The following is a 27,403-nucleotide window of genomic DNA, read 5'->3' as shown; positions in this document are numbered from 1 at the left end:
CAGACCCGACACCTATGATTATGACTACCCTAACAGAAATCCTAAATAAAGCTGAGGAACTCAAATGGATCAACCACAACACTAAATAATTCCTACAAACAACCCATCCGAGAGTGCCCAATTTCTATTGACTACCCAAGATTCACAAGCACCCCACTAATCCACCAGTGAATCCCATAGTGGCGGGCATAGATAGTGTACTTCAACAACTAGGGAAGTATATATATTTCTTTCTGCAGCCAATGATTCAGAAAACTAGCACTTACATTTGTGATTCTACAAACTTCTTACAGCTATTCAGACAGGTCGCTTACACTTCAGGCTACATTATATTTACAGTAAATGTGAAAAGCTTGTACACATTCATTCAACATAACCTTGGTATGATAGGTATTGAGTGGTTTCGTCTCAATGAACAAGACATAAAAGCATCCAACGAGTACAATCTGCTTCTTCTACGGTTCACCTGAGAGAATTCATATTTTCAGTTTAAGGATAGGTTTTACCTGCAGGTATCAGGGACCTCGATAGCAGCCACCATTGCACCTACCTACCTACGTGAACAGTTTTTTTGTATACGTTTGCGAGAGATCATGTGTTAGACCATGCAGTGTGGTGAAATTACTTGAGATTCTGGGTATGCTTCATTGACAACATCTTTGGGGTATAGCATGGCACCCTAGACAGCCTAGAAGGGTTCCTTACCTATCTGATCACCATTGACCCATGGATCCAATTTATCAGTGAAGTTTCTGAAAGTCATATCCTCTTCCTAGATGTGGAGATAAAACATATTACTCCACTAACATTTTTCGAAAGGAGACCAACAAACTTAATCTGTTACATCGTTTAAGCGTTTACCAACGTTGCTTAATTAAGAATGTACGTTACTACCAGATGGTAAAGGAGAGGAGAGTTGTGAATGACCCAGAAGATTACAATGATCAGATGGAGAAAATGGGAAATACGTTTGTGGCCAAAGTTTATAAACCCAAAGAAGTCGATGCATTTAAGGAATGGCTAGTGGACATTACAGATGGCAGATATGCTTGCAGAGCAACGCAAGGAGAAGAAAACTCCATCTCTGGTGTATGTGTCCAAATATTCAATCCAAAGTAGGCAAATTAAATCTGTTAAATGGATTGAACATCTATTTGGCGAGCGCCCTGTATTTACATACAAGCGCAGTACAAATTTGAAAGACAGTTGATTAAACAACCTATAACCAAGAAAACTGGCACGTTCCCATGCCTGCATTGCTAAAACTGCAGGTTTGCAACCAAAGGCAACACAATCAACCCCCGAGATCAGGAGAAAAGATTGATACACAGTTTTGCTGTGTGAGACATGAGTAATGTAATCTACACCATTAAATGCCCCTGCAGAATGTATTACATTGGCCAATCCAAGAGACAATGTAAACATTGCTGGAATGAGCACCGGTCATGCATTTGTACTAAGAACATGCATTCAGCAGTAGCCGTCACTGGATGGAAAAGAGACATAAATCTCGCAGATCAGATTCCAAGTGGTGAACTTCATGTGCTTTCTCTAAAGATTGTGGGCTTTTTTGGTCTACTCCTAACAGTTGGTTTGAACCGCTCCACAGGTTTTACTACAGTATATTGTTGAGAAGGGAGTCCTCTTTAAATTGGGGATCTAGTAATTCATCGCTGATGGCTGTTCATTAATATTTTTTTCATGGAGAGCTTATTGGACTATTTAGTATCTCAAATGTATAATACACACTGTTCATATTTAATACACAGTTACAATACACACTGTTCACACTTATACAGTTATAATGTGACAATTCCATGTGCTATAATGCGTGTATAATCTCCCTGTGTTTATATTGTGATATTTGTGCCGTATATTGTATAAACAATAAGGAACAGGAAACACTGCGCTTTGATACTATATATGGTTATACGGTACAGCAAAGGTGCTTACACTTCAAGAGGCTCAAGAAGTGTGTCTGCACACGACAACAAAGTAAACAAACATGCGTGATTGACGCAACGCGAAAGTGACATCACTTTGCGCATGCACGTCACACCAGACGCGACTAACATTATGGAGGTTGATAGAGGCCAGGCTACATGCACGGTCTCAAGTCTCTGGGCATTTTCTTCAGTCATGGTGCCGATGAGAACATGCCGGCTCAAACTAAAATCATCAGCTGGGTTGTACCGGAATGCAAAACGATTGTAATCGCGTGATTGCTGAGCACGGAGTCGTGTTTGACGCTGATCTGCTGTTTCTCGTTGACGTCTTTTAGCCACTCTCAGCCTGTCGCGTTCATTCTGTTGAGAATGAAGCAGATCTGAAGCTGCAGAACGCATTCGCTGTGCTCGCAACCGTGCATTCTAAAGTCTGGCTGCACATCGCTCTGCTGCTTCCTCTGCATGTATTTGAGCCATTCTAAATTAGAAACATTGAAATGGAATTGTAAAACAGCATGTGTTGCTTTTACGTCCAACAGATGGCGCTGTTTTGCAGCAAAATGTTCAGTATAGCTTGTGTTGCTTTTACATCCAACAGATGGCGCTGTTTTTCAGAAAAAGCATGTTTTTACCTGTCACAGGTGTGACATCTATGTATGGTAGGTATACAAAAACATGCGCCTATTCGATTGCAACGTTGTGTCAAAATTTCAAAGCAATTGGTGAAGAACTTTCAGAGATTTAAGATTTTGAACAAACAAACATTTACATTTTTATCTATATAGATAGATATCCGTAGTGTTCAGCCCTGAGGACGGACAAGGTCCGAAATGCATTGGCTAATAAGAACCTCTGTATAAACACTGCCTCATATTATGGTTTAAAAAAGAACTGTGCTAGTATTCATTTTCTTCAGAGGATTGAAGCAACATGTCAATTGAAACAAATTGAAGAATTGGATGAAAGTCATATATACATATATATATATATATATATATATATATATATATATATATATATATATATATATATATATATATATATATATATATATATATTCAATGAACAAACTTTGTTAAAGGAATGTTATGGTTACAAATAAAACCGAGAAACCCCAGAAATTCGTCAGTTATGGTAAACTAAGCATAACTGTGTCACCACCGTGCACTGCTAAAACTAACACCCAGGACATGAAAGATGACATCACAAATGTCAATGATCATTAAAACACCCGGATGGCACGTGCACACCATCGGACAGGGCAGACCTTCTACCCCTTTTCATTTTACATTTGTAACACTCCCTCAATCCCTGCTTTCAAACAGTCACACATCCACCCAGCAATCACTTCCAAAAACTGTACATATAACCCAATGACCATATTGATATATATAAACCTTTAAGAAACATATTTTTTGCAACACATACTTATGTCTGTCATTATCAGCAGCGCATGCTACGGATGGAGATCATCATTCAATTGCCTACGGCATAAGGCTCCACCATCACCCCAGCCAAACCAAACCAACCCTATTATTCCCTGCACCTACCCTGCATCCTAGCTCATTGTCCACTATACCATAATAATGTAACCGATAACCAGTACTCATGACTTGCAGCTATGGTCATTCACCAAATCCATGGGGCATAGGCTTCAGCAATGCCCCATTCCGCAATACGCAAATCAGAGCACAGATTTGCTTTTGCCGAGTGCCACTGTCACCTTTCACCTCTGTGGGCACTGCTATCACTGTCCACACCTTCCTCATGAGCACCACCCTCCTCAGGGCTGATTTCGTCTCCATTTCCTCGCCCCACTGGGCACCCTCTGCAGTCCTCCGAGCACCACCCTCCTCCGTCCTCATTCTCCTTCTTCACCCCTATCACACCTCAAGAAGTTACCAGAGTTGTCAGCTATGTTCTATATGAACACTATCACTCCCAAGTTCTATACCCCTCTAGATACCTTCTTTGCACCTCTGAACATCCTCCTCCTCTATATTAGCGTTGCTCTCTTTTGCCACCCCCCGGACACCTGGCCTATTGCCTCTGTACTTATTTCAGGTTCTCAGACTCCTGTTCCATCCCATCTGCTGCCTGCTAGACCCTTACCCTGCCTTCCAGTCTCTCAGTTGAGGGAACTAGGGTGTGTCTCTTCGGGGATGCTAGCTTGGTATTGGCAGGTGGGCACCACCCCTGAGGATAGCTTCCATTTCTGATGTGGGGCTTCCTAGTCCCCCCTGTGCTGTCATGCCCCAATCCTACCCACAGTGTAGACTCCAATGGCTTATCTGTTCTTAGCTGGATGAGAGTGGGGGCCTTCTGCAATGTACGGCTGATGGACTGTTGAGCTTCCAGTCCTACTTCAGGTGCCTCTCTTTCCAGGTATAGATTTAAAAGGGATTGCAGCATCACCCGAGAATAGTCGGGCAGTTGCTTCTAGTTCTGCGAAATCACCATTCCTCATCTTATGAAAAGCGTATCCAGTGGAAATGTCCCCAATAACAGGCAGTCATGACGACAAAAAGTCACTAGGAAAAGTCTGTGGTCATACATAAAGTCACTGAGTCCCATTATACAGAAGAGGAGCGGGGATTGCGGTGTATCCCCCTCTCCCTTTGGGGTGGCAGCGGTGTCCCCACATTCCATTACATGGGGGAGTATCAGCTACAGATTCCCTAGTTTCAGTAAAATCAAAACTATTGTGCTTTGGGGAGAGCCTAATTTTCCTTCTCCCTGTTGGGAAATGTGAAAAGTTTGAAACTTAGCGCGCCCATTCCACTGACGGGGGGGTGGGCGTGGACACGTCATCATCATCATTCCTGTCACTTTCGAAAAATTGCTACAGATGTTACAATATTTATGGTAAATGGGATGAGTGTTACATTTAGGTTACTTTGTGTTATTTGGTGTAGTGGTGATACATTTGTAGATTTGCATGCGTGCAGAAACTTAACGATGAAACATTGTCACATGGAGGGCCCCTCCCCACTCAGGTGAAGCAGGCGATCACTATTTGCACGTGGAGTTTAGCTGTACGAATGGCGGTTGTGATAGGAGATCTTAATATGCATAACACGCACACATAATGGTATAAATGTATGGGAAGTATTTTTTGAATGTAGTAAAAGATGTGAAATATATGAGGTGTGGTTGCTCTGTGTATCATGGGTCTTCGTATTGTGGATTCATAAGAAGGGTGTTTTCGCAATCATGGCAAAGGATTGCATAGGCCCCATCAGCAGTCAGGGAACAGGTTTTGCAAGTTGGTCAACGGAGTGGCTGCGGTTAGTTTGCAGATGGCTCAAGTGCTGGACAGCGAAGGGAAGATATGATCTCTGGTAAACAGGAGAGGTCATTGTTGTAAGGGATTGACATTTTGTGAACTCGCAGGGTTGTTTGGAACAGGTGGCCTCTCCCAGGGCACTTGCAGAGATCAGTAGTAATACATTTCAGGAGAGCGATTGTGTTGTCAGGGAGTGGTCGGAAGTCATGAGAATAGGAAAGGTCAGTCACAGAGAAGTCGTAAAAATTGGACACCGGACAGATTTGGAGATTTGGGCAATGTGATTAGCAAACACAAATAGGTCAAAAGGGATTATACTTGCTTTTCTCTCGCCTTCATGTGCTTAGGTATTTTTGGGGTGGGCTTGTGTGTGTCATTAATAGCAATTCTGTTGATGTGTAACTAAGAAGTAAGGCTGCCACCAAATAAGAAGAGGTTTTTGGGAAGGAGTGTGTCGGAAATCTAAACTTTGCAATGATATGTTTGTTTGGGGATTGTGTTGTAATGTCTGTGTCCAATGAACTATGTGGGTTTTAGATTTCTCTGTACAGGGCAACCAATCATGTTTGGGGGGATGCCTTTGTAACGTTATCTGGGGGAGTGTATTCACTGAATCAAACTGTATGTAATGTGTGTTCTTTGTGTGGTTCAGGAAGACCAGGGTTAGTGTGTCATCTAAGCCCCCTCTCGGCTGTCTGTACAAATAAACTTGCTTCATGGAAAAGGTGCACTTACTTATTCTAGAGGTGGACCTAATTTGGGTAAAGGGGCAGAGATAAGGGTCCATGCCTACATCCCATATGGTAAAGACTTCCCAGGTATATGCTGTGAAGGCATCTTGGAGTAAGACACAAACAACATATTCTTAATTAGAACATTATTAACTTAAAAAGCAGGATAGACCTACCAATATACAACTAAGAAATCTGTCTGTGTCTAAAAACCTATATGTTCCCTCACAACTAATCTATACAATGTGTAGAGATGCCAGCAACCAACAAAACAGTGTTCAACCAAAGGTTTGGAGCTCCGACCAGCTCACACCTTTCTTTCAGCTGCCTTCCTCAAGTATAAAACAGTTCCAACAAAAGTCTCAGGATTGCCTTAAATTCAGGATGATATAGAGTGAACCAATACCCAGGGCTCCCTTCCCCAATATCCAAAACACAGGTCCAAACACAAAATATATTGAGACTCCATCCTCCATCCAGTAGGTTAAACCTCAGGGTTCCCTTCCCCAATATTCACTTTCAATGTCATAATGATATTTTTCAGTTTTCTTAATTTTCTGCACCACACTTGCGCCCTCTATATATGGTTGGGCTGTGTACAAAAATATCTTGACTGAGAGTTACAGTTCATTGAGCTTTCCAAGTCTATTTTATTATTAATACTTTCTACCACTCTGGTGTTTAATATGCTTTTTCTTTGGTTCACTGTTAAAGTTCTTCTCCAAAGTTGCATTGACCCTGGAGTTCAACATATATTGGGTTCACTTGTATTGTTAAAGTTCTGTTCACTTTAATGTTCAATGTGTATTGGTTTATTTTAAATTCAATGTTTTGTTCACTTGTAGGTTCAGCATATATGAATTTTACTTGCATTAAAGTTTCATTATGGTTTTGTTCACTTATAGGTTCAGCATATATGAAATTTACTTTCATTTGAGCTTGGCACATAGTGGTTTTATTTGAATTTTAGATCTCCATTCATTTGTACTCTTCATAGGTAACAGGTTTGTTTATTTATTACGTTTTCCTTCAATTCAGTATTCAATAATCATGAATATATGGTTAAGATTTTCATTCAGTTTGGAATTCAATGATCGTTAAAGGTTTTATTCAGTACATCTCGTTGTTTTATATCTTTGTAGATAGTCTTTTATAACGTGCTCAGCACTTTAGAAAACATGCCTTCATATACATGCAACCACTCCACTACAAAGTAATCTCAATTGTTCAGTAGTTAACAAGGATTCAGATCATAGACCTTCAAAAATGGGTTTATCATACACGCGACCACTCCAATACAAAGTAATCCTCTGCATAAGATCAAACACTCGCACACCGGGTTTCCTCACTGGTTGCTTCTTTGGATGTTCCTGAAGAGCAGATCACTCGGAACTAGTGTTCTCCGTCTCAGGGCTCCACCTCCTGCCCCTCAGGCACTCATGTGCCCACTTCTGTCCCCAGGAGAACGAGCCATGCGAACACCAGATAAAGAGAAAGCCTCCCTTCACAGCTTCCTTTCCAGCGTTCGTTCTGTTCTACGGCGCCCCAGCTCCCGGGCTACACTTCAATGAGCGTCAGCGTGCTTCACACATACAGCTCTCTGCTGCTTTTCTTGGCCTCTCTACTGCTGCTTCACCATCACCGCCACTGCTTCTCATAACACCATTTGATTGGGTTTCCTTTTATGCACCTGCAGCCCTTTAACATCATTAAGGGGACATGCCTGACCTATACAACCCTCAGCAGGCCTCTTCCTCCTCCCAGGACCAGAGTGGTAAAAGTACCTGGACTGATTGATGCACCACACCTCTGTACACCCCCTCAGAAAACCTTCAAAGGTACAGACCTCCTCCAACTTCCAACTCAAAATGCCTGTTCAGCCAACAAACACTCTGCTGACATCTGTCTCCTTCTTGAAGACATTGACCTCGACATTCTCACTCTTACTGAGACATGGTTCATTGCCAGCTCAGTCACTGCTTTTGACTCCCTCCTCCCTGACAGCTTCAAGATCATCTCCAAACCTCGACCTCACCGCACTGGCAGGAAGCTTGCCTTAATCTTCCCTGAGTGGATACCTGCTTCCATATAACCTACCCAGCTCTACTCTTCCTTTGAAAGCCTGGTTTTCAGGTTGGTCACCTCTCCCACCTCCACCGTGATCATTGCCACCATTTACCAGCCTCCAGGCGCCACCACCCTGTTCCTCTCTGAATGGGCTGACTTCTGCTCTTCCTTATTTTCATCCACATCCAACCTCCTCCAACTAGGTGACTTCAACATCCAACTGGACTCCCCAGGCTCTGCATCCATTATCTTCACTAACCGCTGCACCTCGCTTTCCCTCTGCATTCTCCCTTCTGGGCCAACCCACTTAGCTGGACACACTCTGGATGCCCTCATACACTCTGACCTCTCTCTTTCTCCCCACTAGTCACCCTTCTCTCATGGGGCCTCATCACGAGTTTGGCGGTAACCCTTAAATCCGGCGGTCGCGCTATTACCGCCGGATTTAAGGGTCCGCCAAATCAGGGCTTCAGCGGATTTCTCCCCAGCTCTGAGCTGGGGGGAAATGCGCCGGAAATTCACGCTATTAACGCTGGTGGGAAATCTGCCGGCGGTAAGAGCGCAAAAATTCCTCATTGAGCCCAATGGGGAATGGGGCATTCCCGAATGGGCTCAGTGGGGAATGGGGAATTCCATTACCGCCAAACCCGTGATCCGGCGCTAATAGCGCCGGGGGGTTTGGTGGTAGGGCTAATACCGCTGGCGGTAATACCACCGGAGTTACCGCCCAACTCGTGATGAGGCCCAGGGTCTGACCATGCTCTCCTCTCCTCCCTCTTGAGTCCCCTTGGCCCCCTAACCGCCCCCCCGAAAGTCCCACCAACCTTGTTTGCCAACATCTGCCTGATGAAACGAGTGTCTGTGGCTCCCTTCACGTCCACCTTCATGCCACCTCATCCCCCACCTCTGACTCTGCCCTCAGCAACCTCCACCTTTCCATCACCAATACTCTTGACATTTTGGCCCCAGTCATGAGGATCCGCTTCAAACCTGCCTCTAAGCGTAACACCTGGTATGACACCGAACTTGATGGCCCTGAAACGTAAGTGCAGGGCAGCAGAACGCAAGTGGCAAACCTAAACTGACCTGCCACCTGCTCCAAAGGCAATACAGACACTCCATCCATACCAAGAACAGAGCCCACATTCAGGCACTGGTTTCGGTGCATTCAATAACATGACTGAACTTTTCAAGATCTGCAGGGAATTAGCCAACCCGCTTCAGTCTCCTTCTCCCCTTCTCCCTTGCAGGCCATCTGCAATGCACTGGCCTCTCACTTTTCATCCAAAACCCAGGGCATCCTTACCACCCTTGCTACACACCCTCAAAACCCGTCCCACACCCCCTCACCTCCATCCCACCTCCCTCCTCCGTCCTCATTCTCCTTCTTCACCCCTATCACTCCTCAAGAAGTTACCAGAGTTGTCAGCTCCATGAAGGCCTCTTCTAAGCCACTCTATGAAAGCCTCTTCTAAGCAGGTTTCTCCCTGCTCATCCAGGACCATCAAGGATAACATTGGTTCTCTTGCCCCTGCTCTCGCAGATTTCTGAAATCACTATTTTGTCACAGGATCTTTCCCCTCCTCCCTTAAGCACACCCTTGTGTGCTCACTCCTGAAAAAAGCTTCATCAGACCTTAACTGCCCTGCCACCTACTGCCCTATTTCCATCCAGGGAAACTGCTGGAAAAGTTGGTTTTGCCCCAACTCAACTCAACTCACACACTGAACTTGTTGGTGGTCTCTACGAGCATCAATCTGGATTCTGAGCATCCAGAGGCATGGAAACTGCTCTTCTGACACTCATGAAGAACTGCTTGCATCTCTGGACTTCAACTCCCTAGCTGCCTTATCCTTCATGATCTCTCCTCTGCCTTTGACACAGTCACCCATTCCAGCCTCATACAAAGGCTCCACAATACTATTGGTATCTCAGAACGGGCACTGGACTGGCTGACATCCTTCCTTACTGACCACTCTTCTCAAGTCATCCTGGGCACCTTCTCCTCTCCTACTTCCCTCTCCACATATGGTATCCCCAAGATCTATTCTCTCACCCAGGCTCTTTAACATCTACCTTGCTCTGCTTGCATGCCTCATCTCCTCCTTCTCTTCCAGTGACCAGTGTTACGCAGATGACACACAGCTCTTTTTCAAACTCCCTGCCGATCCTCTTGCACTCTCCAGCATCACTGACTGGCTATCTGCCATTCAGTCCTGGTGCACCACCAACAATCTCTGCTTCAACACCTGTAAAACTGAGATCCTTCCTATTGGGACCCTCTGCTCCCTCCTTCTTCCCTTCTCTCTGGCCTTCCTCTTTGGGCTCTCTCCCCTGCACCCTCTTCTGAAGCCAGAAACCTTGGAGTCATCTTTGACTCCTCTTTCTCCTCCCTCAGCTCTTACTTCTCAAAGGAATTCTCCCTTTCTCACTTCCCCCAGAGGCTCAATGTGACCCAAGCCCAAGTTCTCTCTCTAGGCTTGACAATTGCAATAGCCTCTTCTAGCATCTACCACCTTCAACTCTGCGACCCCTCCAGCTAATCCAGAATAGGGTAGCAAGACTTATCCTTGGCCTTAAGTCCAGGGACCACATCTCTCCGGCACTAAAATTCTCCACTGGCTCCCGGTTGCTGCACGAATGAAATGTAATCCCTCTGCATCATCCACAAGACGGTCTGGGCCCGGGGACCAAACTATCTTCAATTTTATCGTACTAAATTCTCTCCCTATAGGCCACTACGCTCTGCTGTCTCCAACTCTCTGTGTGTAAAGCACTTTGCTAAACAGAGGGGAGGTGGTCATTAGCTTTCCTCAGCTGGCACCCTCCTATGGAACAGCCTCCCCCTCCCTCTGCGCCTTGAGCAGGATCTTCTTAAATTCTAGGAGCTCCTTACGACTCTTCTCTTTACCTCCTCCTTCCCTTCTCCTTCTTCTCTTCCCTGCCAATCCCACAGTTGCTGTGATTGGTGTCATGGGCCCTTATGCATCCTCCAGGCCCTGACCTCCTGCACCCAAACGGCCCAGCTCCTGTCTATCCTCTGCACTTGCACTTATACCCTCCACCCTGGTGGTTCGCACTTACACCCCTCGTGGCTCCAGACTGTGAAGCATGCAAGATTCCTAGCACTTCATCTGTGGCTCATCCAAGAGCTCAGACTCCCCAGCACTTACCCTTCTGCCTTCTTCCTTGCTGCACTTGCACATTCGCTATACTCACAAGGCATAGTAGATGTGTCCTTTTTTCCTCCTCCCTCCCACTGCTCTTAAATATGTGTGTCTTTATGTATTTCAATGTATTTTCCACTCCTGTGCCCTCCCTTGCCCTGTGGGCTGTTTGAAACGGTATGTTCTTATTGTATAAGCGCCTAACAAGCAAACAATAAAATAAATAAATACATAGGGCCTCATTACACGGTAGGCGGTAAGGGTTTACCGGTACCGGTAAGGGCACCGGTACCGGTAAATCCTTACCGCCTTACTACGAGGTCCCTTTGCGGGACCCGACTTTAACGGCTGGTTTTACCAGCCGTTAAAGTAGGGTGCCGCAAAGGGATCTCGGTGCTAATTACTGTACCGCAATTTGCGGTACCGTAACTAGCTCCTTCCCCATTCCCATTATGCCCTATAGGGGCAAAAATGGGAATGGGGAATTGACTTGGTGAATGGGGAATTACCGCCCACATTCACCTTGGGGTAGGGCAGTAATTCCGCCATCCACCAAGGCAGACACGGTAAAATACCGGCGTGCGCCATGGTTACCACCTACCGTGTAATGAGGCCCATAGTCTTTATTACTCCAGTTGCCTTTTCTTTGTCCCAGTACTTTCAGCGTTCATATCTGAGAAAGTCAGGGGAGTTTACTCACAATAACCCATAAAGGCAGGGGAAGGGTTGGTTTGGTCATTGGTAGGAAAAGGGGTATACCATGGTTCTCCCAAGGGCATCCCACTCCCAGTCCCCAAGGACCCTCCAGCCAGGTGATCCTCCCTTACTTGTCCACCCCCAGGGTCAGGATCCAAACGTGATGGCCTTTCCCTAGCCACCTTCGCAGAACGCCCATGAGGAATAGGAGTGAGAATACCCTCACTGTCTGTTTACATCTATCTCCCAGGAACTCTGTGGGGTTAGGAGACCTCTAATTAAGCCCCCTCTGAGGCAGCAACCATTTCCAAATGGCAGGGGGAACTCTCAGGTCGTCTGTGACTGGGCATGGGATGGGGGTTTAGTGGGAGAGAACAGGATCCTCGCCATCCCATGATCAAACCACATAATGCTCTAGTTTGGGGAGGTACCCAGTCACAAGACAAGGGATCCCCAGAAATAGGCTGGGGACTTTAACACAGTGGGGGTCATTACAAGGTTGGAGGTAGCCATGGTGCTAGCAGCTCCATGGCTACCCCCTTACCGCATGCCGGGTCCGAGTTCCTCGAATGAGGAATTACCGGACCATTCCAACCTTGGAGGACCCGGTAATTGCTCATTCAAGGAACCCGGACCCGCTACCTCCCCATTCCCATTCGAGCCCCCATAGGGCTCAATGGGAATAGGGAGCATGCTAATAACAGGCCCGTTAATAACGGGCCCGTTATTAGCATGCTGGTCCTTTGGCGGCTCCCACTAAGGGCGCCTGGTAAAACCAGCCACCTTTAGCGGGACCCGCTAAAGGACCTCGTAATGCGGCTGTAAGGGGTTAATGGCACCGGCAACTTTACCGGCGCTGTTAACAACTTACTGCCAACCTTGTAATGACCCCCAGTATCTAGCTAAAAGAAGGCAACACATGGCAAATGCTTCAATTAACTTGGAATGTGTTGGTGAACGTTTAAATGGCGTGAGCACCTAGCATATGATACTAGTACTTGGCACATGCCAGTGAGTTGATCAGATTTGCTTTTGCTGGAAATACATACTAATTGCGCGAGCAACTGGAGTCATGCTGACAATAACTGGACTCAATCTCATTCCCTGGTATTTTGATGGCAATACCTGGCAATGGCGTGAGTGCGTAGCATTTTGCTTTGAAAGCCTTTCACTGCTGGTTCCAGTATTTGGCTCTTTTGAGCAATTCATGGGATATCACAGCATTAGCTATAAAATGATGCGAGTAGTAATCCATGCAGAAAATGAGGGCACTACTTGGATCTATAAAGGCAACAGCTGGTCAGTAGTGAATGCCTGACATATGTCGTGGTAATGCCCATACAAAAGCTCAGAGGATTAGCTTTGTCAATGTTTATCATTTGGGAAAGTATGACATATCCCAAGTTCGATTTAAAGTCATGCCTTGCATTCAGTTTCTGAAACAGGCTATGGAGGTACAGGACTGCGGGCCGGATTAGCAAATCCCCCTGCCAGATGGTGGGATTATCGTCGCTTGAACTGAAATATGATTGTCTACACCTCTATTTCAAGTTCTCTAAGATAAAATAATTGTTTCTAAATTCAAAAAAAATGAGTACGTGATTTAAAAAATATATATATAACAATTACCCGGAAGTTTTGGATTCATGTTCTCCACTGTCCGCATTAATTTGGCCTGATTAACAAACTTGCTCTCATGCAGATACTTAGATTCTTAAATAACAACAGACATTTCCCCTAATATTGCTTTGCGTAATTGCACAAGAGACCAGTTTATTCTGTGAATAATGCATCCGGTGCAGGAGACCGGTGTGAGGTATGGCTTTAGTGCTACACAGCATTTACTGCTGAAAGGCTGCTATGCCATAAAGGCAGCATTAACATTCCTGCAGCCTGCATACCAATTCCATATTCACAGTAAAGACTGCAATAAATCTAACGGGAGCCCACTACACAAGAAAGAGAAATGTATATTATTGCTCCCTGTTTGCCACTTGCTCAAAGACCAACCGTAATATAAAAAGACAAATGAAATCTTTATGGCGTCCTCACCAAAATATAATGACTCATCATTTATTCGTTCGGGTTTGTTTCGGCTTTAGTTGCTCCCTAGCACCACCAGCGGCAACATACAAAGCAATCACTGGCAAAGCCAGTAGGTCTGGATGTGTAAACACAGAGAATGCATTTTGTTTTGGGAAAACGCACACACAGAATACTTCCATCTTATTCTCAACAGCTGCAAAGTCAGACTTACAGGCTGTGCCATTGCCTATGTTTAAAGATGTGTGTTGCAACCTTCATCAGGAGGGGGTGTTTTTTTCAAACGTCCATCCTATTATGAAGCACTTTCCCCTAAATAGTCTAGGACTGCAGTTAAGAATAGTACATAACACCAGTAATGCAATATGTCGGGAAGGCGCACGAAAGCAAAAAATCGACATTTTCACATAGAATCAAGATGTGTGCTCCCACTTCAGAATTTCTGTCAAATTGGCATGTTTCCTGCTTGCCTTATTCTGGTCCATGAATCCGCCAATTCCCATCTGCTTTCTAACTGACCTGAAACATCACACGTTGCTTTAACAAAACCACACATGCAGCCACACAGGCGTCACAGCCCATAGCTGCTTTGTAATACCTCATGGAAACAATTGGCCTCTCTTGCAAATACACTAATCTGCCAGCAAACAAGTTCTCCTATCATATGATGCAGTGATACATGTGCTTTCATGTATGGTTACGTTCCATGCCAGAGCTCAACGTCACCTACCACAGGCAATGAACACGCAAATCGAATAGAAACATTATCATGCAGCTGGCAAGCACAAGTAGCCACTGGCATTGCCAGCCATGTGCTAACATTCCAAGATGCCTTCATTAGTTAAGACGCAATGGACCAATGAAAGGCTCTCGCTACATCATTGAACAGGTGATTGGTGTGGTCTGGGAACCACATTATTGTATACCTTAAACTACACAAAGAGTGGCAGCCATAAAGAAAGGTTTTCATAACTAAAAACAAAAGCTGCTTATATACCAAGAATAGCAATGAAAATGTAATTCAGCATAAAAGTCTGAATAACTTTTATATACCAAGCTGCAAGGATAAAAGGAAGCTCTCAAAGCAACATTTGGCAACTCTCTCCCCAAGTTATACATTTGCAATAATCTCTACAAAGTGGTCCGCAGTGTAACAGAGATTTCACCAAATGGTACTCTTCTTGCATCATGGAGCAGTTGTTTGACACACGCTAATGCTCTCCAAAGCCAGGCCTAACAACCAGTAAATACACATTGGGATTCTTAATTAATCTTTGTGGTGGGATGCTTATGCTGCCAATCATACCGGCATTTAATTGAACTATGAACATATAGGGTGTGCTGGCCCTAGCCACCACTTCATAATGATTATTTCAGAGTACTTGGAGGTGGGCTGTTCCCTGCCTCCACTTCATAAACCATTTAACAATACGTATTGCACTACATGTAAGTAGACAAGTGGACAAGCAGACAAGTGCAAGGAGTAAGTGCAGTTGTGGTACGATTTTGCTGTCTCTTCACTGCAAGCTGGTTTCTCACTTGCTTGTTCCAAATGGGAACCACATGTTTTGAGAAGGATTTTTGGCCAGACGGCTGAACGTGTTGGATATTAACTGTTTCCTATTCTCCTGCGGAGTCCCCTTAGGCTCCATCCTCTCACCAATATTTTGTAAACCAATATAGCCATCTACCAATATGTGGAGGTTGCTCAGTTGTACATGTGAGTAAAAAGCCCACGGGACATCAGTCGTCTCCAGCTATAATCCAGTCCTGCATGTTGACTGCTGCCTCAAATGTAACCCATCTAAGACTAAATTCATCCTCATTGGTCCCTCTGCTAAACACCAACTTGTCCAACAATGGCTCAATAATATGCACCTAGAAAGATTTGATCCACAACTCTCAGATTCAGCCAAATACTTAGGCTTCACCATTTACAGCACCCTGTCCTTCTAGAAACACATATACAAGAAGGACCGAACAGCCTGGCTCCAAAATCTCCACCATTTGCAAAATAAAACCATTCATCCCTCTGGAGGACTTCCAGACCGCAGTGCAGGCTTTTGTGGTCTTGCGCATTAATGGGGAACTGCCCCCTGACAGGGTTCTCAGCTGCTCACATTGGCACCCCTAAAAGTAGTCCACCACACTGCTGCATGTCTTATTTTGGGTATGCAGAAATCTGACTGAATCACCCTGTCCTGTGAGAACTACATTGGATTCTTCTCTATGCCAACATACTATTCACGACTGCAAGCATAATCTACAAAACAGTAACAAGTAGCACACCAGCATACCTGGCAGCTGAGTTCCTCATATCTTGTGGCACATTGCCAAAAACGTACCTGACTGGGAACACTCTTAGCGGTCTGGAGGAAATACACTCCAAACCTGTGAGGATCCCCCCACTTGCCATAGGAACCGGGTATAGTAGTTCCCCCTGGCAGGTGCGCTACATGTCACGCCCGCTTACTCTTGAGAAGTCTTCGTACGGCACAAGAACATCATTTCACCAAAATGCCTGGGGTAGCGGAAGTGTCATCACATGACACTTGACCTCTGATGGCATCACAGGAAGTGATGTCATTTGACCCCACCTTTGACCCCACCACAAAGTGACATCATGGGAAGTTGATGGAACATGATCTTTCACCCCTTGAAAAAACAGGAAGTGGCATCACATAGCTACGAAGAATATGGTTACGATCTCACTGTAATGTGATATACATTTCATACTAGAATGGATCACCATATATATCATTAATGTCAGTGTGTATAGGCCCATATTACCAAATTACTGTGAATGCAAGTAGACGTCCAAGGCCAAAAGATAATTGGGTGTTATTATATAGCACTATGCTTATGCGCTTTATATAAAACAAATATACATACAATATCACCCAATCTGTGTTGGTACTCATTTATCAACCTCAGAAGTATGAAAGGCTGAGTTGGCTTTGCCGGGACTAAAACCTGCAACCTGCAGATCACACGCACATTGCAGCAGCGAGCGCTCAGTCTAGTGTAGTACCTTACTGGCTATAGCTACCTTACCGGCTATAGTAGAATGAGTAATTACATGTCTGAATGTTCTCAAAGTCAGAAAGCAAATTACGCTGTGTAGTGGATACCATTAAACTGGTAACTGAGTAACTGGTAACAGCGTAACTGGTAACAGCTGGCCAGTTCATATGCAGGTCAGGTGCAAAGTTGGCCACATGTCAACTCTGAGTGGATCGACTTTTTAGGCTTCAGATGTTGGCACAATACATACCATTGGGAGAGTTCATAACTTTGTATAAAGAATTCAGAGTAGCGCAGAGAAAGCAGCGCACTCACATGGCATCCCGTACTCTGGCCACTTGTAACTTTTACATGCAAACAATCCTGAACAGCATCCCATGGAGATAGGAAAGATAGACATAACAACAAAACAGTAATTGTGGCACAATGAAATCAAGGGCGACTTTATGTGCTATGTTCAAACATTTCTACACTGTACACAAGCTTTTTAGGCACAAGGATTTTGTCAGGTGACCGAGTACACCAAGATGGAATGCCTTGTGATGATTGTAACAGAGACAGCAGCAGAAAAAAACATGCTATAACTGCAACTTGCGAAAAGCAAAATACAAATAGTCCGAAATGAATGCTTATTCTTCTCTAAATGCTCTTTGGAAGTTTTTGTCTGCATTGTGAATTTGAGGTGTTTAGAACAAACTAAATCAGTGACTCACCCCCTGAAGTTTGCCTGAAATAAACCTTTAATGAGTCTAGCAATTATTGTATAGAATTTCAGAAACACAAATTATGTGTTATTCCTATTCTTTCTTATTTAGGGTGACTGCTCAAAGTGTTACACTTGAGGACCCCCTGTTTTTTAAGAGGCCTGAACAAGAAAGCCAGCCACTCCAGGAACAAAGAGCCACATGGCAGTGGCCAAAGCCCAGGAGCTACAATACAAATACATTTTAAAAATAACACTTTTTTTGTCTTTATATTTTAGGGGTAGCAAGTGCGACCACAGGGGTAGCAAGGGAAACCTCAGGGATGCTGGTGCGACCCTTGGCAACCCCCATAAGACATCCCTGGTCCGGAACCCCCTGATTTAGAGAAAGAGGCACAAGGAACACTGAGTTAGCAGAAAAGTCCTGGTCCCATTAATATGCAAAAGGAATGGAGAAGGTTAAGGGTACCTGGGTCTAACAGGAACAGCGTCCTGAAGAAATGGCAAGGCCAAGGGGATGGACTTGGAGATAAATGAGGACAAAGACAGAACACAATAGAACTGACAGGTATTATCAAGACAGCTGTGAAAGGTAGCACCAAGGTATCTACTTACCTAAAATGTGATGGATCCTTCCCACGGTATAGGCACCATTGCAGAAACACCATACTGGCATTTTGGAGCGCTTATCAGGGGTCTCCCGAAGAGTACGAGACATCAGCATTTTCATTTCCTATGTGCTGATGTCACATTGGAGGAAACAACCTTCTGTTATGCCGGCAAGGCCAGAACCGGCTTGCAGCTGTGATCACATGACTGTGTCATCTGCCAAAGAACCAGGTAAGCCCTCATATAGTAAACCAGGTAGCGAGAGGAGTCCTATCAGCATGTCCTCTCCTAGGTCCACCCATCCCAGCCAGTGGGGAGAAACCTGTTGGACAGGGATTAGCAGGACAAAGTCTGTGGAATCCAACAAGACGGGGAGCCATGACATCCCTAACAGAAGCCCAGGACTGGTCCTCTGGACTGCATCTTTTCCAATGTGCTAGATACTGTAATGTGTTTTGGATATTCCTAGAATCGATTATGCTTTGGACCTCGTACTCCTCATGTGGTCCTACCGCCCCAGATGGTTGTCATCTCTGGGGTACAACACAAATGTTTGTACTGGCTTCGGGAGGGTCACATGGAGAACCGGATGGATCTTGTACACAGCTGGCAGCTGTAATTCCATGGCCACAATGTTAACAACTCTGGAAATAGGAAAAGGTCCTATATATGTGGTTTGTAATTTTGGCTACAAGCAGGGATCTTTATGTGGAAGTAGATAACCATACCCTCTTATGAACCTTGTAATCTGGGACAGGGGGTCTCTTTTGGTCAGAATACTTGCAGGAGTGTTCTTGGGCTATCTTCAAATGGTTCTGTGCTGTCTTTATCCCTGCTTGTATGTGAACGTCTGAATCTGTCATGGTGGTATTCCTAACCCTTCAGATCGGGATGTACTGAGGATGGGTTCCATGGGAAACATGTAAAGGTGCATTCTGTATAGCTTTGTGAAAGGAGTCGTTGTACGCAAACTCAGCAAGAGGTAATAGTGTCACCCTATCCATATCTTGTTCAGCAACACAGCATCTAAGGTATTGTCTAATAGTTTTGTTTGACACGTTTGCTCTGGCCATCGAATTGGGGGTGATAAGCAGAGATGAAGTTCAATTGGATACCCAACAGCTGATTCATCTCTCTCCAAAAGGCTGAGACAAAATGCAAACCTCTGTCAGTTATGACAATTTTTGTTAATCCATGCAACTGGAATATATGCTTTAGAAATTAATGTATCAAAACGGGAGCAGATGGGACTGAATTCAATGCAACAAGATGGGCCAGCTTGGTGAAGGAATCTACTATGGTCCATATAACCGTATACCCTTGCTTTGCAGGTAGATCAGTTATGAAATCCATAGAGATAGTTTGCCTGCGTCTTTGATGTCGAGGTAATGGAAGCAATAGACCACAACTTGATTTGTCTCGGGGTGATTTAGATCTAGCACTAACCCCACATCCTTGTACATACTCTTGAACATCTTTTTTCATGGTATGCAATTCTTTGTACCTTGTCTTAAGTAATTTGAATACCAAAGTGTCTGGCCCCATGAGTATCGTAACACCAATATAACAAGGTGTGTTGGCTAGCTCTGGTAGAAAGCCATAGTTTATCTCGATGAAAGAAAAGACCTTGCTCTTCTCGAGGCAAAGGGTTTTCTTCTAGAGGCAACCTTTTACTGGATGCTGTATAAGCTTTCTTGGGGAGTTCTTCATAAGGGAACAATAGGGTTCAGTGAGGCCAAGTATCTTTTATGGGGCGAACAAAGGGTATGCCTTCAGTTTCTTCCATATCCGTCTTGTAGACTTGAGGTAGTGCATCTGCTTTAGTAATCAAGATTTCTGGTTTAAACTTAACAATAAAGTGAATTTGGGAGAAGAAATAAATCCACCTGGTTTGCCTCAGTTTCATAGCTTTAGCCATCTTTAAAAAACCCAAATTCCGATGGTCCGTAATGATGTGATGGGATGGCAGGCTCTTTCAAATAGATGATGCCAAGTACCAACGGCTTCTTTGATTGCTAACAGTTCTTTCTCAATGATGCTGTGGTTTATTTCTGAAGCAGAGAAGGTACGTGAATGGTATGCCATGGGATGCAATTATTTGGTCCTTGGGTCGGTCTGTAGAAAGGGGACACCTATGGCTTGAATTGAGGCATCCACTTTCACAGTATAGGGTAAGGAAGGGTTTTGGAGATGTAACACAGGTGTATAAGTGAACAGAGATTTCTGTGATACTGGTCCAGGCATAGGGGGCCCCCTTTTTTAGGAGTTTTGTCAAAGGAATAACTTCTCCTAAATAATCTGTGATAAAATTGCCAATAAAAATGGGCAAATCCTAAAATTGTTTGCAGTTACTTTTCGCCCTACTAGGAGTAGGCCATTTCAGGATGGCTGCATCTTTTGTGGATCTATCTCAGTGCCATGGAGTGTGAGGATATATCCCAAATAAGTCATCCTTTTCTAGTTAAAGAAGCAATTGGATATTTTTGCATAAAGATAATTGGTGTGAAGTCTTGTGATTACTTCATGAACATAATAAACATGATCCTTGTAAGAAGATGAAAAGACCACAATATCTTGTAAATAGATGACCATGTAAACATTGAGAATATCTCTAAAAACTGTAGTCCAGGAAGAATTGAAATGAGGCCAGGGCATTACAATGACTAGAGGGCATTACTAAGTACTTGTAATGACCATAGCTTGTCCAAAATGCTGTTTTCCAGTAATATCTGGTCACAATCCTGATCAAATTATTATTTTACATTTTGTTAATTTTTTTATTGAATGTTTTAGTTTATCAACAAACTTTTCCACTCAAAATTCAACTTTCAAATTAATAGAAAATGGAAACAAAAAAATACACAAATGTAAGGCACAAAAAAGAAACAATCATAACAATTTAAAAAAGGCACAAATCCAGTAATCATATACAGAAATGGAAAATTCCTTTTAGTTCCTTCTATCCACAGTAGATTAGGTTTTAAGGCTCAATGTTAAGTGAGTCCCAAACACGTATTATCGTAATTATGAGTTTCTTGTCCTTTCCGCTAAGAATGTGCATCGTTCTGCTGGGTCTATCAAAGAGATCTAAGGAATACACGTATCACTGAATAGTTTTCTTTGCGGTTGTAGATCTGTGCAATCCATAATAAGATGGTATGCAGACTCGATTTGCATATGGTCTTCGCAGAATCGAAAGATTTGTTTGGTCGTGGCCAAGCGTTGACGAGTGGGAAGGAGGTTAAGCCGTAGCCTCAGGAATTTATCTCTGATCTTACGTGCTGGAAAGTGTTGTAGGTATTGTGGAAGCTGGTGAATTGATCTGACATCAGTGTTGTGTGCTAGTGACAATTTGTACTTGGAGGTGGTTTCAATTGTTCTCAGCCAATAATTTCTTTGAAGCTTTATTTTCGCTTGTTGAGGGCGATTTTTGAGCATCTCCAGTTGAATCTGTTCTGACTCTAAAAGGTGGAGCAGTGCACTTTCCAAAGTTTGAGGATGGTAGCTTTAGTTGCTTGTGGGTGTTTGTAGAGTATGTCTATTGCAGGGATCTTATCTTCAACATGAAGCTTCCTATATATCATCAAGGTTTTCCAGTTTATCATTGCTTCCAATGACTGGAGGCCTAGCTCGTGTCGAATACGCAAGGCCGGAAAAGCTGCAGGGAGTGCTAACATTTTCTTCCATATGAGCCCTTCTATCATGATCCAAATATCTTTGGTTGCATTGAGCATAGTTTCTGCTCCATAAGTTAGAATTGCCATGATTTTCTTCATGTAGAATGTAGTTAAAAGGGAGTATCTCCCGTATTTGTTGTGAATTCGCTTTCCTTGACGCGCCAAGCAACATGCTTTCTCTTTTAGCTTATCAATCCATGCATTTTCCCTTTCAAATTGGTTTATTAGCATACCTAGGTATGTGAAGGTTGTTACTGTTTCCAGTTTAGATCCGTCAAGGAAAAGAAACAGTGTTTTTTTCCTTTCTTTCTGCGTGAGGCTCATGGTTTTAGTTTTTTGGATATTTATTTTTAGATCATTGTTTTTGATGTAGATAATCAGATGGTCGATTGATCTCTGCAGGCCAATTTTTGTTTGATCAAGGCATACCAGATCACCAGCATATAGAATATGTGCAACTCTTGTTTGATCAAATTATAGGCTCTTTTGAGATCAAGTTTGTCATAGATCTTGCTGTTCCTTGCCTGGTCAATCAGAACTGGAATCAGTGGGAGCTGATTATGATTTTTGACAGTTTTTATATCTTAAAATGTCTTCACACTGTCAGTTCGGTGTCTCCCTTTTTTCGAATGAAGAAGATAGGCGCTTGTGACGGAGAGGTGGATGGTCTGATGTACCCTTTGACTAGATTATCATCAATGTACTGTTTGAGGATATTTTCCTTTTCGGAATCCCGGTGGGGTGGGAGTTTGTGGGCTTCCTTTGCATCAAAAACATCAGCATACTCTATTTATTCATCAGTAACTATCTTTGAATTATCAGCACTTGTCTTGGTGGATTCGCAGGACACGTTATTCTTGGGCATTCTTGGGAACCATTAACCAAAGGGACTTGTGAACATGATGGGGCCATTGTGTTCATTGAAAGACAAGTTTATTTTCTTTCCATTCAGTGGCAGTGTTATGATAACAGAGGTGTGTGATTCCAAAAATAACCTGTAAATTGAGGAGCAGCTATAGCATTAAAACATATGGGGGGGTCATTACGAGGTTGGAGGTAATGGAAAAATGATGCCAGTAAGGCATTACCGGCACCGCATACCGCTGCGGGCTATTCCGACTCAACAACCCGGTATTAGCACCACCACGTATACCGTGCTCCCCCATACCGGCATGCACGCGGGCACGCGGCCCTTCGGTCCGGCAATACCGGGATGGAGCTAACAGGAGGACATCACAAGTCATGCGGACATGCAAATACCGGCATCATGAAGGCAGTAATAAGGGATACCAGGATGCCGGCAATACCGGCATCACGAACCACCCGCAAACAGCAATGTGCAGTGTTCTCAACTGCCACAGATGCACACAATCAGCACAGGTGGAGGCAATGGAGTCTGGGTCAGCACAAAAGGACCACACCCACACACCACACCCCTTTCCACACCAAAATGATTCCACTTGTAGTAGCAATACTGGGGCTGGAGGACAGGCTTGCATTGCTACACCAGCAACAACAACAGGCACCACAGAGGAGACACAGGAGTAGAAGGAGGGAGAGACAGGCCCAGCAAGCCTCACCAGTGCAACCAGTGGTACCACACAGGCAGCCCCCAATCCCTCACATCAGAGCCAGTCCATTCAACCTAACCCCTGAGCAGATCCACACCCTGTACCGTTTGGACCGGTACACCATCACCATCATTGTGGACATGATACTGAAGTTAGTGTCTGTGCTCCACTTCCTGGCCACAGGCACCTACCAGCACACAGTGGGGCAGATGCATGTCATATCACAACCCTTATTTTCTCGCATGCTGAACCAAGTGCTGGATGCCCTCCTGAAGCACTCAAGGAACTACATAACCCTACCACGGACTGCCCAGGAGATATTTGACATGAAAGTTAGCTTCTATGCACTGGCAGGCATGCCAAATTGCATTGTGCACTTGACTGCACCCATGTAGAATTGATGGTCCCGCATGCCACGGAGGCGGTGTACCGCAATCGTAAGCTATATCACTCCATCAATGTACAGATCGTATGTGACTCCAGCAAGATCATCACACATTGTTGTGCCCGATTTCACGGATCAACTCATGACTCAATGGTCCTGCAGCACTCCAAGCTACCACGCTACATGGAGTGACATGCAGGATGACATGCCTGGCTGCTTGGTAAGTCGCATGACAGGCACATGGCAGTGTAATGGTGGGAGAGATGCACACACCACCATGGCGCCATTGTTGTGGAGACAGCACAAAGTCCACATCGCAAAACACTGTGACCCAAAGCATCACTAACTGAACATGACAACCAATCCCCATAGCAATGATGGAAGCTGCACACATTTACAGCATGCCTAATTTACAACCAGCCCACATACCACAACATGTCCACCACCCATCATCAGACCTCACCCTCCGTAACACAATCAAGCAACATTCTGTGAGTATGCACAATGTAAATGTCTGCAGCAATTCACAACACAGGACAAGCATCCATGAGAGTGCACAAATCAATTCCACCAAGGGTATACGCTGCTTGTCACAGGGCCACCAGCACAGTAGTGCTGCATGTCAGCATGGAAATAATAAGCACTGAATGACAAATAATGCAGAGACTTCTGGTTGGCAGTAACAAAATTATACTAATCACTACACATCACATACTGATATCGAACACAGTGGAGTACATCCACAGTGCATGCAGAACATCAAGGGAGTGTACACTCTGTATCAACTGGAAGACGCAACCAACGCCATAACACCATGGCACAGCACACATTGTGGCAAGGTAAAATGTGTGCTTACAGCCAGGGACATGTGCATGTGAACAACAAAAATCTGCAGGCATGTGTGATAAGTACAGGTGTCCATCAGAAATTGACTTACACATACCTTTTTTCGCATCCATGCAGGTGACAGCGGCTATCACTTGAAGACGTGGCTCCTCACCCCTGTCCGGAACCCGCAGAACAGGCACGAAAAGGACTACAATCATTCCCATACCCGTACCCGTGTGGTCATCAAGCAGACATTTGGCCTGTTGAAGGCACATTTTCGCTGTCTTAGCCGGCCGGGTGGGGCACTCCTCTACAGGCATGAGAAGGTGGCTAAGATCATCATGGCATGTGTCATGCTGCGCAACATGTGCATCCAACGGAACGTGCCTCTGCCCCCTGACATTGAACAGCAACCACCAGGTGATGATGAAGAAGATGTGGTTGCACATCATCGTGGTGGCGATGCACAGGAGGGACGTGTTATGCGCCAGTCAGTGATTGGCCAATACTTCTAAGAGACATGGGTGCTGAGGGTGCCATGAATGTGGGCTTGAGGGCACTGGGTGTGGGAGTACATGGACACTATGCACTGTAAACCAATACATGACACATACGCAATAAGGAATGTCCAGGCTAGTATTTCTTCAGGTATACAATGGGTGTATTTAACAGTAAGAAGTAACATATGCTCATACCCTCCACCTCACACACATCCCCTTCCCCCTCTCACTTCCCTCCCCCCACAACTCCCCACACATGGCGTGCAATGTTATGACACCCGAGTCTCCATAGGTGTGCACATGCAGTCTGAGCCTCCAACTAATGGCCTGAGTCTGACTCCGGGGTTGGCATGTTGGGGCGGCACATGGTGCGCACAGACCTGCGCAGGGGCTTGTGTGCGTGGAGCTTGAGGAAGACCGCATGCGTGCATGCTCAACTGTCAGGGCAGGATGCAGAGCCTCCATGGCATCCGCAATCCTGCCAGGACCTGCCGTACAGCCGACAGCTCCTCACATATCTTCTGTGATCTTGCCTCTATGTCCCCTTTCATTGCTGCAGTGTTGTCTTGGGCCTCCCTCCTCGTCACTTCACCATCGGTGACATATTGTTTGACTAGGCCAGTCAGCTCCTGCTGGTGTGCCTCCATCTGTGTCATCTGCAACTCCCCGTCCCGGACCCCTGTGGAGGTGGATGGCTGGTGTGGCAATGGGCCCAATTCAGGTGTGTCCTGTTTGGGGCTCCAGGCCTCTGCTACAGCCTCTCCTCCCGACTGGACATGAGAGGTGCCATCAGGTGAGCTGATGGGTGTGTTCTGGTGTTCCTGTGAGGGGCTTGGTGTGCCAAGGAATTCCATGGAGTGGGACTCCTCCTCAGGGACACAGACCTTGCCTTGTGAAAGAACCTCATTGCCACTTTGTGGCGCAGTGGCAGCTGCCTCCCCAACCAAACTGGTAGCTTCAGAGAGGGTCCCATCTGCCACTGGCTTTGCAGCTGCGGATTCCACAGGTGTTGGGACTTGTGGAGTTGTGGAAGACCCTTGACGACCCTGTACCCTGGCATCCAATGGTGTCTTTGTCCTCAAATGCAGATCTGCCTTCCCAGTGCCCTTGGAGGTTGAAGGCCCTGTTGGTTTCTTCCCTGGACTTGGCCCTCTTGGTAGGTGTGGTGGCCTGTGAGTCCTCTGCATCGCTGTCGGTATCTCGGCCTGTGGGGGACCGTAAGAGGCACAGCATCAGTGATGGTTGTACATGCATCATGTATACAATGGGTTTAGTGCAGTTGTACACATTTGATGACTTGCTGTCCTTCTCTTGTGGCACAGAGGTTATCTGCCATTTGGTAGGGTTTCCCAGGCATACGTTAGATTCAGACATGTGTGAGGTGGTTTCTGCTGTGAGGCATGCCTTTGTGTTGTGGACTGCGTGCAGTGTGACACATGTGTTTCCCTGTCTGTTGTGTGTCAGGTATGGCATAGGCATGCTGCATGCATGTGGATGTGTAAGTGCTGGGGTCGGCATCTAGGCAGGGATGTGTCCATGTGTGTGTAATGGACCATGCATTGCCTCATGGCACGGTCACATTGGTGGACTATCATCGTACTTTGCAATACTGTGTTTCCTTAGGACACACACCTCCATCTGCCGATGACGTGGCTCCATGTTCCATGTCTCCCACACCTTCTATTGACTCCATCCCGATTGTGCTGGCAAGGACACACACCTCCATCTACCGATGACGTGGCTCCATGTTCCATGTCTCCCACACCTTCTATTGACTCCATCCCGATTGTGCTGGCGCAGGTTTCTTCCCAGCGGCTGAGTTTGATTGGGGAGTTGAAGCCCCTGCCATTAGCCAGGCACTCGCTCCGGTTGGCCGACAAGATGTTGCGCACTCTGAGGCGCAGGTCGTCCCAAAGTTGTTGGACGTCTTTTACTGTGCGGGGGTGGTGCCTACCGCACTGACTTTCTGGGCCTCTTGCTCCCAGATCTCCTTTTTTTTAAGTTGTGCCACTCTTTTCAGTTCTGTGGGAAAAACCATCTCTGCATTTTCAGCCAGAGTGTCTGCGAGCATGTTCAGTTCATCTTCGGAGAGCCGCTCCTTGCGCTGCCAGGATGCCCCTTTCTTAATTGCCTTTGGCATGGTGCTGGTGGTGTGGTAGATGTTCTGGTG

Source organism: Ambystoma mexicanum, chromosome 4q, assembly GCF_040938575.1.
Source record: "Ambystoma mexicanum isolate Mex_15411 chromosome 4q, UKY_AmexF1_1, whole genome shotgun sequence".
Lineage (NCBI taxonomy): Eukaryota > Metazoa > Chordata > Amphibia > Caudata > Ambystomatidae > Ambystoma > Ambystoma mexicanum.
The sequence above is the reverse complement of the archived record's forward strand: the minus strand, read 5'-3'. Positions refer to the sequence as shown.